This window comes from Trachymyrmex cornetzi, unplaced genomic scaffold (assembly GCF_001594075.2).
Source record: "Trachymyrmex cornetzi isolate Tcor2-1 unplaced genomic scaffold, Tcor1.1 scaffold393, whole genome shotgun sequence".
Classification (NCBI taxonomy): domain Eukaryota; kingdom Metazoa; phylum Arthropoda; class Insecta; order Hymenoptera; family Formicidae; genus Trachymyrmex; species Trachymyrmex cornetzi.
Genome location: NW_017298673.1, coordinates 393,217 through 404,612, shown reverse-complemented (window position 1 = coordinate 404,612; position 11,396 = coordinate 393,217).

The window sequence follows — 11,396 nt, the reverse complement described above, 5'->3', positions numbered from 1 at the left end:
ATTATTACAAACGGAAACAACATATAAATGCTATCACTTAATACGTGTATAATATGATATAAATATGTGTTAATTACTGAAATGCTTGCAATGATGTAGCCAATCCTTTAATCCTTCTAAGGCCCAGTTCCACAACTGACGGTTGACTCATAATTGAGGTTCAACTTATTCATTGTCTTTTTCCAATTTTAGAATTGGAAAAAGATGAAAAACAAGTTGAACCTCGGTTAAGAGTTAACTATGAGTTGTGAAACTAGGCCTAAATAATCCAAAAATCCACGAAAAGTAATGGCATTTTGCGTGTGTTGTAAAAGTTGTCCTATTTTATAATGTTAGTCCAAAGATAAAATTCTCATAAAAAACCTTGGAAGCATTCCAGCAATGTAGAAGATTAACATAAAAAGATCTATAAAAAAACTGCAAAAAGTAATATCATTCCGTACCGCATTTCATGGCAGAATCGTGTCATCGCGATCCTTCGTTCGAAATCCTGAAAAACTCCCACATGCTCTCAAAATTTCTTAGGCCCGTTTCTACCAATGTAGATTAACTTTAATCTCAGTTCAACTTACTCTTTATCTTTTTCTAATTCTCGGAACTGGAGAAAGATGAAGAGTTAGTTAAACCGAGATTAAAATTAAACTATATTGGTAGAAACGGGTCTTAGAGTGAAATCTCATTCCAAAAAAGTTAATAAAATACTGCCACTATTGAAAAAGAGTGAAAAATTCGCACTCTTGAATAGGAGTGCCAGATTGTCACACTTTCTTTGAAGTCACTTCAAAGGAATGTAATCTCACTCCTTTTTTTGGAGTGAATCTCATTCCAAAAGTGTGAAATCTCACTAAAAAAAAAAATAAAAGTCTGCCACTTTTAGGCGTCGTCTACAATACGTGGAGTAAGAAGTAAGAGTAAGAAATTGACCAATCACAGTCGATTATTCTTCTCACATTCGACTGTGATTGGTCAATTTCTTACTCCGTGTATTGTAGACGACGCCTTACATTCAAGAGTGTACATTTTTCACTCTTCTTCAATTTCAATAGTGGCAGTATTTTAATTCTTTTGGAGTGAGATTCTACTCCAAGAAATTGAAAAAGTATCTTGGAAACCCCTGCTTTAAACCTATAATACCGATAACCAGTAGGTAACAATGCAGGTAAAAGAATTCCAGATATATAATTCCAGATATATATATAAATGAAAAAAAATATAAGCGTCTAATATTTTTGGTCAAAACTGTAGATACATATATTCGGGCGCCAAAGAGTCGAGAGAAAGCGAAGATTCTGAGGATTCCGAGTGTCAAAAGCGCAAGCAACGGGAATAGACCTTCTGTCTCTCATATCTCACAGCAGTGACAACCACGACGCGTTCCGGATGAAACAAACGTGATCCGCGCGGGCGCGAAGACGAGAGGAGTGATGGGGAGGGGGAGGGGGCAGGAGGGATAACAGGGCGAGTGTTATGCTTTTGTTTTTCGCAGTGGACGCACGTGCGTCGAACGCACATGTTCCTGGGTGGCGGTGGCTCAGTGTCGCGTCGCGGCAGTGCCAGTGATGTAAACAATGTCGAGAAACGGCTGCCGCAAGTTGTTGTTGACGCAGTACTGTGATGGTAACGGCGCGTAAGTAAGGACATTGCCATCGTACAACGCGCTGTACGATACGCCGGAGAGACGCATGCGGCGCGGCACCCGAGCATGGTGTAAGAGAAGCAATCGGACGGCTTGGGCTGCGAAGATCATGGAGTTCGAGCTGGACGGCAGCCTCAAGGAATGGGCGAAGGACAAGCCCCTCAGCATCTTGCAGCTCGATCCTGCCGACCGGGCGGTGTTGCGAATCGCTGGTGAGTACCGCAACGTCGTACATCGGCCGACGCTTGTACCTTAATTGCATGCCTACGGTGGATGACTCGTGGGGATATTCCGGGTTATACTTACCCAAGCATTCTTCACAGGGCTGCGTACAGGAATTACACCCAGATAAATCTAAGCTATAGGTTATGTTATGTATATTATAGCAAAAATGCACTCTAGAGTTATCTACACTGATAAAAATAAGACCGCCTTTTTACTACGAGAATCGGTGGTCATTTTTAACCCTCGATTGCGCAGTTAAAATACAGAGTGATTTGTAGTTTTACCTTTAAACATTACATTTACCATTCGAATGGAATGAAGTTTCCAGCAAATATTATTATATTTAGATATATATATATATACTCTTTGATAGTAAAATTCATATTTATTAGTAAACGAAATTTCTAGTAACTATGAATTTTACTATCACGTCATGATTTTTACTATCAGACAGTAAACCCAAATAATGTTTACCGGAAACTTCATTCTATTTGAATGGCAAATGTAATGTTTAGAGGTAAAACCTCATCTACAGTAGTCGCACGGGCTGTGTCGCATGTCGTATATGAGATTGGTTGCGTTCAGCGGACTCAACAATTTAATGATTATGCGCTGTTATTGATGTGTTCTTTTAGATTTTAGAAGAATACATCAATAACGAATGGTTATTCAATCGTTGAATCCGCTGAACGCAGCCAATCTTACATACGACATGCGACACAGCCCGTGCAACTATTGTATATAAATGGGGCTTAAAATAATAAATCACTTTGTATTTTAACTATAATATGTGTAATCGAAGATTAGAAATGACCACCGATTCTCATACAGTAAAATACCGTTATTTTATATATAAAATTTGGTTTTATAAAAATACATTAACATTTTATCTTAATGACTATATTTTGACAATATTTAAATTATTTAAAGTTAATTGTTTCGACAAATATTGCACATTTATTTTATGGGAATCATTCACATTGTTAATTAAAATTTGTAAAGTTTGGTTAGGTGATACTGTGTTTCTAATGATAAATATAAAGAGCCTAACAACTTCATACCTAAATAATCTAAATTTTCTTTGTAAATTTTATTTTTGTTACTTTCCTGGTAACAAGGCATCTGTTGTAAATATTCGTTGACTTCATTATTAATTTTAGAATCATCAGTATCTTATGATTCATAATTTTTTACATCTTTATGAAATCGAGTTAAGTGCTGAGCTAACATATTTCTTTTTTTAAACAACATAGTTGATTTACAATTCTTAGAAAAAGGACATATAACTGCTACTCCAGAAATTATATGATTATTATAATGTTTTACTATATATTTTGTATTGTTAATTATAGATGAAGCACAAATTTCACATTTTACAGATACTATATGAGGTATTTGGCTATTACTCAATCTCATATTAGTATTATGATTTCGGAAAATATGTTGTCTGAATGCACTATATGTTTGGAATGTTAATCTACAGGCACCAGTCAAACATTGGAAGGAAGCATGTTTTTTATTTCTATGAAAGTACTGGTGGATATTATAAGTTTTATTATTTTGGAGGTTAATGCCGCAACTTTTACATGTGAACATATTGACAGACACACTAATTCACAGTATATTATTATTGTGATACTAACCTTTTAATCTCGAGATGCCTTCGATTATTACGAGAAAATAGACTATAAAGAAAATAGACTATGAATACGCTATGAAGAACGCAAATAACGCAAAACACTCAGAATATTCTCGATGTGCTTACCAGTGCTCACGCACCACACGGTAATGCGCGCGCATGCACACATTTCACTAAAATACCATTGATATCACACTACTGACAGTAAAATCCCGCGCCAGGCTGTAAATTTACAGTATAAGAAAGAAATTTAAACACATGTATGTAATATTATGGGTATATTTAGCGATATTGGAAGTGAATTTACAAATAATCTGTGAATATACTATATTCAATTAATTTTTCATAATATTTCAGTATTTTCCATTGAAATAAAAGAAATAATACAAATTTTAAGTAAAAAACTACAAAAAGTCAATAAATTTACCAAAAAATAAGTACATTTCCTTTGTAAATTCGCATCGATTTTTATCAGTGTAGACATAATTCCTGAACACAGCCCAGCGTGTATTTTAGAAGAGAAGTGTCGTTCTAGTGTCGTGAAGTTAGCGCGCCATATTTACAATTTCGATTTTTTAGTATAAAAAATACGAAATTTTTTTGTATTAAGAAACTATCATTATTTTATTTATATTAATAGAACGTGCTAATTTCACAATCCAAATTTATGTGGGTCTGTGAAGCTAGCATGACATTCTATTAATATAAAAAGAAACTGACAGTTCCGGTAGTACTCTTTTCATAGTTCTACAGTTCTTTATAAAAATAAAAGAGAGCTCCGAATTTTTATACTAAAAAATCAAAATTATGTTTTTTTAATGTATGTTTTAGCTTCAGCTGTACTTTCGAAAAATTAACCATGTATAACGTGTAAGACGAGTACCTTGCCGTAACTTGTCGAGTAACTTGCTATTCGACTCGCCTTTCTACCAGCCTTGCATTCGTGCATTCATGCAGCGCAAATGCATAGTGAATTTGCAAGATTTTAGAGATGCTGCCCGATGGCATGTTCTCGTCGCGGTGCGCTTTCGCAGGGTCACAATGTTAACAACGTTGACACGCGGCTATTTCAGCCGGTGGTTATTTACTTTTCACCGATAAATATAGCGTCGCATTAGCAAGTGCACACACGATCGCACTCAGCTCTTCTCAGTGTAGTACAGTACAAAGCGTTGTTCAGACATGTGTCTCGCTCCCGGACAAAACGAGCGAACTGACAATTTTGATTCAGTACATTGTAAACATCCGCGAATGTGTTCGGCTCGATCAGTATGGAATCTACGTTTATCCGGCCCGACAGGATGTTCAATTGTTGATATTATTGCGGTTCGTAAATATGAATGGAGAGTGAGAATTATGGAAATAATTGGCTGCTTTCAGCAGAGAAAGTAGCTTTGCAACTATCGTAAAATTCTTTAATATGATTGATTTATATCTTTAGATTCAGCTACGAGCAAGACTAATTTATATTTCAAAATTTTACAACAGTTGCAAAGCTGCTTTCTCTGCTGGACGCAACTATTTGATTCCTGAACCATCAAGCTTTAAAACAAATTCTAAACAAATTATTTAAACGATATTGTACAATTCTATTACTATTCGTTTCTATTTTTGTGATATTGATGATTCATCGTGTGCGTCCTTTTAAAACTCATGTTTTGTTACTAGAGATAATTTAATTAGCGTTTATTTTAAATATTCAGCCTGTACTTTAATGTAATCTGATACCGCGGGACGTCGACGCCCGATCACTGATCGTATCGTTTGCATGCAAATTCCACTCCCACGAACTTTGCAATCTTCTCGTACACATAGGCAACGTTTCTCGTGGTCGTTGTCATTCGTCAAATCTTCGTCAGTCATTTATCGTTTGAGAAAGAATGAGAGACGAACAGATAAAAACTTAACCAGATAAACGTGCGCTCTTTTTAAACACAGAAGCTGACTATTCGAATTGCATTTACCGTATCTAGATTTTTATCACGTTGTTCATTTTTGAGTTGCAGCAAAAAAACGGAAACGTAAAGAAAAAAAGAAAGAACATATTTTAAAGGAATACTTTTATTTCTCTATATCAATTTATCTAATCAATTTATTACATCAAAATTGTATTTAAAAAATAATATTATATTTTAACGATTTAAAATATTGAAATTGATTTTCCGGAAAATCTTGTTCTTTTAATTGTATTTTAGCAAATAAACGATATTTTATATGGAATACACGTAATAATATGATTAATAATTGATATTATATTAATATGAAAGTCATATATTTATACGACTATTTTTCGACGGCCACTATTAGTTCTGTCGCATTGTTTCTGATTGATGGAGATTATGTCGATCAACAATGACCCTCGTTACATACGAGCACTCCATGTACTGAATTCAATTGTATGATTAGTTTTCTGATGACTCTGTTCATCTCGAGATAAGGTCATGTCAAAAATAATGGACAGTAACTGAAGCGTGTCTTAATAGCTGGCTATTCTGACAAAAAAACTACAGTAGTCAGCCGGTGCAGATTCTAGGCGTTACCTTCGGACTTTCGAAATTAATCTGACAACGTGTAGTCTTATCTGTCATGTCTCTCATTCGCGAGATTAACGATCTTTAGCCAGACAAACAAAAACTCTCTCAAGAGTATATAAAATTTGTTACATCTCTTTACAATAAAATAATAGAAATTATGTAAGGTGCAATGCTTTTGTTTTTTTATCTGTAATTCTTAACAAGAACGTTGTTTTTTAATTTTCTTACAGTGCCAAAATTAAAAATTCTATCCGTCATGTTGAATCTACTATTTTGAATTTTTTATTTTTGACCTTAGATTCAAGTAAATTATTATTAAATTACTCCTGAGCTAAATTTCATAAAAATTGAGCGAGCAGTTTATAAAATAAAATTGGATGATTCCAAACGATTACACGGTTCACAAAGGATTAAGGATCGTATAATGATACATTTTTACCATAAAATATAAAATATCGTAAAATCCTAGTACATCTACCATCGTAACTTCGCGATATCGTTCATACCCGGCCTTTAACAAGGGGTGTCAACGAGAAACTTGAGAGCAGTTTGTTAATATCGAGTTGCATGTCAAAGATCGTCTTGCCGCGATAATTTTTTTTCACAGAGACGTCTTTTCTTTTCTTCGATGTTTCGCACCGCAACTCCTGTTTAATAGTTATCTTGGACGTGCTTGATGCTGCGTGGGTGTCAATAAGCCTTCATTATTCGAGGAGCCCGGATATGCAAAAATAGATATTTTTACATGGAGAACAAATAGCGGTAAAGTATAAATGAGGAAGAATTTACATAGTAAAAAGAATACTTCTTTACACGCGATAGATTCTCTTCCGACTGATATGGTTAGATTTCTTACTATGATTGTATATACAATTCAATTTGCGAGGCACACATATAGCCAGCGTAAGTTAGTAGTTAATGTAAGATCCTATGTATCACATATGCATCTATTCGTTAAGTATTAATGGCCCGTGGCAATTTAAGTTTGTTATGCGCTATTAGTCATAAGCTAGTCAGCGTTTCGCAGTAGCACGTTCCGTGGTCGTCTATTTGTACGACGATGATGCGATGCAGGAACTACCTGTCCATTGTTACGTAATTTAATCACAATGTGTCTAGTCATAACGCCATATATTATCTTCTTGCTCGAATACTGTCTCAGTTCGAAGACATAAAAATTTTTCATTGAGAACGTGGCTTTTTTTACATCTCGAACTAATGAAGACCATTTTTTTACTATAAAATATATAAATATCGTGTGAGAGAGAGAGAGAAAGAGAGAAAGAGAGAGAAATTCTAGTAACAATAATCATCGCGTTTTCGTACTTTGTGACATCTTTCGTATCCGATCTTCAATGGGAATATTTTATCAATTTAATTAAGGAATTTTACCAAATCGATGGAGATAAAGCTTCGAGTATTACCTGAAATATTTGCTGTATTTCCAAATCGTCTCGATTTTATAAAATATAATAAATTTTGTTGGAAAAAAAATTCTATATAAAAAGTCTCTCGTATATTTCTAAAATATCTAAACTGTTGTAGGCCACATCCAACGTTAGTGTTCAGCTAGATTTGCTAGGCTTTCATGGATTAATTCTTCAAGCCATTGCGCATTGACAACAGCATTGTTTTTGTCTGGTTAGGCTGGTCGAATAGCTCTATCTCCTGCAGCTTGAGTTAGGGACAAGTTAGGTCAGTTCACATTGAGCCACGACCGTGGAGGCGGCAACAGGTGCTCGGGTCACGGTTCGATGCCCGGCTATACGCCATCAGCCGTCTCTCCATTCGCCTTTCTGCCTAGAGTTTGTGCTTGACGATCCACCTATTCCACTTTTAATTATTGCCAGCTGAACGATTTTCCTTCTCCCTCTTTCCCTCTCGTGAATGCTCAGAAGGCCATTTTGAGTTTGCGGCTTGAAAGCTTTTTGAAAACGGCTCTTTAATCGTTTGATTACTTATAAAGCGGCGTATTTGTATAATTGGATTAGAAATTTTATATTGAATTATAAATTATATTTTATATTGAAAATTAGAAGCTTACACTATTTCTTAAAAGTTTCAGCCTTTTCTTGTATTTTTGCTAGCTATTCTATCTTTCATTCATAAGATATGAAATAAAATATCGATTAAGAGAAATAATCCTATTTTCTCTCTTATTTTTAATCACAGTATTCAATATAGTCGCGAATTGTCGAAAAATTATAAATAGAAATTACAAATTTTCTCAAATATAGCGACAAATATGTATATCGGTATTATCTCGGTTGATATATCAGTTTCAAAATGTGCACTAGACATCGGTAAATATTTAGATATTATGTTAACTTATAAGAGAATAAAAACTCTATATTTATATTCTCGCAGAAATTAAGTGCCAGATTAGATACAAATCTTTGATTAAGACACTTGAAGAACTTATCCATAGAATTCCAAGAATTTGACTTCTGTTATCAAAATTCAAAGAGATTAAGCTTGAAAATATATATATGTATATACGTATACATTATTTGTATACATATAAGTAAAAAATTTGAGAAAAAACTGGTTTTTTTATTTATAATTTAATGAAAATATGTGTGTAATAATAAATTAAAAAACAGGGCATACACCAACTGTGTTCATATTTTATGCTTTATATTAAATTTTTATAAATGAAGAATGTACTAAAACCGACTAAAACTTTTGAGCAGTAGTGTATATTTAAATAAGAATCTTTATATCATAATAGTAGCTTTTATCGAATCAAGAAGAGCGAATTGTTCTCTAATCGTATAAGTATCCACACATGTGGGCCCATATGTCAACGCGTAAACGTAGAACGTGGCTGTTTAAACGCACAGACTCCATTGAGGCATGCAGACTAAACTTACGTGCGAGACGTACTCATTCGCCCGTCGGTGCACTTTAACACTCGGGGGCTTAATGTAAATTTAACTCATGGATAATAATCATCCACTCAAGTCGCGCGGCGTTTTCACGTTAACTCCATAATTCGCGTGGGAGATTTAAAGATCGCCGTGCCGCGAATGGTCTGGCATTTCCCGTCCTTTTCCATTTCTACCAAAAGCAAAGAGCAAATGTACAGCCGACACCATCTAGCTAGTACTAACTACCGTATAATTCGCAACACACCGTTAGAATATTTCGCGACGCGTCCGGGTATACGTCGTACATCGTGTTGCGAGCCGCATGTAGGCGCGTAAGCGAAAAAGTGTAACTAACGAGTTTATGTGAACTCGGTTCATTGCCTCATAAAAGAGCTTTTAGCGTTCTAGAACAATCTTGTATTATAATAATATTCCTGAGGAAGAGAGAGAGAGAGAGCGTTTTTTTAGATTTTTTTTCATTGTCAATTTTAAATCTTTCAAATATTATCACTTTTATATAACAAACAACTGCGGAAAAATCCGAAATATTGCTTAAATATTTCAGTAAATTATAAGACGATTTAATATTATTAATGCCAAACATTCTGAAATCTCTTCAAATATTTTTTATCTCTGTATACTTCTGAGATGTAAATGATACTTTAGAATGCCGCTCGTATGAGTATGTACATGTTCCCTTGTGGTGTCGGTTGCTATATAAATATACCATATAACTGTCGTATATATGCTTGATACCGAGGTGCTCATCCTGATTTTCTTATTGATACGTATGACGTAATTAATTTTATACAACTATAGTGTAGAAAAGTTACGAACCTTTGTATATATATTTCGATATTTTTTCTTATAACATTTTCTATTGAACTGTTCTTAGAGGAGAATTATTTTGAAATAGTTTTGTATTTGGAAAATATTAGAGAAAATAAATATTTTTTTATTTTAGGAAAGATGTAATATTCGATATTTTTTTATGTACTTGACGTATATTTTTTTTGTTTTTTTTTAAGAAAGATTTTTTAGGTGGTTATGTATTTGAAAAGTTTAGCTTTGTTGAATATTGCATTAGAAGTCACATTTACGTAGATAAATAGAAAAATAATTTTACCTTATTTTAATTTGACACGAGGTACAAATGTGTGGCATAACCACAATAAGGTTGCATTAAAGCAGCGAAAAATTTCGCTCTGAATACCGTTATAAAGAGGCCAGAGGTCAGGCCAGTTAATTCAACTTATAGATGTGAAGTCTCTTATTTGCGATTATTCTCCTTTCGTTAACTTGGAAACAAAGAAATTGCAGTATTATAAAAATTGCACGTTATATTTCATTTATACATATTATAATTTCTGTAATATATTGCTATAATTAACACCAGGGATAAATCTACTTTACCAGCAAGAGGTACCGGGATATCACGAGAACGTTGCATTCATCTCATCGATACCGCAACCGTTTTACCACACCTTTAGGCTATGTTCGGAAACATCACTCGAGTGACTCCGTATATCATTTTATCCTTGTTGTTTACCCAACGTTAAACAAAGATAAGTTGATACACGGGATCATCCGGGTGACATTTTTAACATTATTATCTTATAGTGGTCGTTGATACTTTTCAGTGATAATTCTTCCAGAGAAATTATTTTAGAATAAATTTTATTTCGCACCAAGAAAAACAGAACGCAAATTTTTGAGGGTATTTTGAATATAAAATGTTGATACAGATTGTCGATTATTTTTTTATCTATACTCTGCAATGAGTTTCAAGATTTGCTTTACTCGTGATATATGATAAGACACGTGCGAGAACGACATGTCATCGCTGGCTGCGCAATGATAATTTACACAAATGTACTCTGCGAATCGCACGTCGATCTCGATTTTGCAACGGTTGATTTTGCACGTTATGCATCTTTGAACTTACTCATGACATGAATTCATTTATTTATAGAACTATATTCATGGACAAATATTGTTTTATTGCTAAGAAAAGTAATAAATCAATTTTTCTTTCTTTTAAGTAACAGTTATCTTTAATAAAGAATAATTTCTTAATATATATGTACTCTTATTATGACTTTTAATCAAACTCATTATTATGTACTTAAAACAAGAATTTATTTTCTTTTGAAGAATATTAGAAAATTGATCGAAGAAACTATTTTATATAATTTAATTTGTTGAAACATCAAACTTACTAGAATTCAGAATATATAAATAAATTTTATGCTTTTTTGTGATAAACTGTAATAAATTACATAAACTTTTGAAATATTTGAAACAAGTAATTATTATTTGCGTACAATATATATTTTTCTGTATGTACACCCTGCAAAAATGTATAATCTTTTCAAGAAATTTAAATATTTATGATATATACAGGGTGGGCCATCTATTGGTACGTTTTTACAGAGTGGGCCATCTATTGGTACGTTTTTAAAAATGCGATCAAATGAGCATACATTGATATT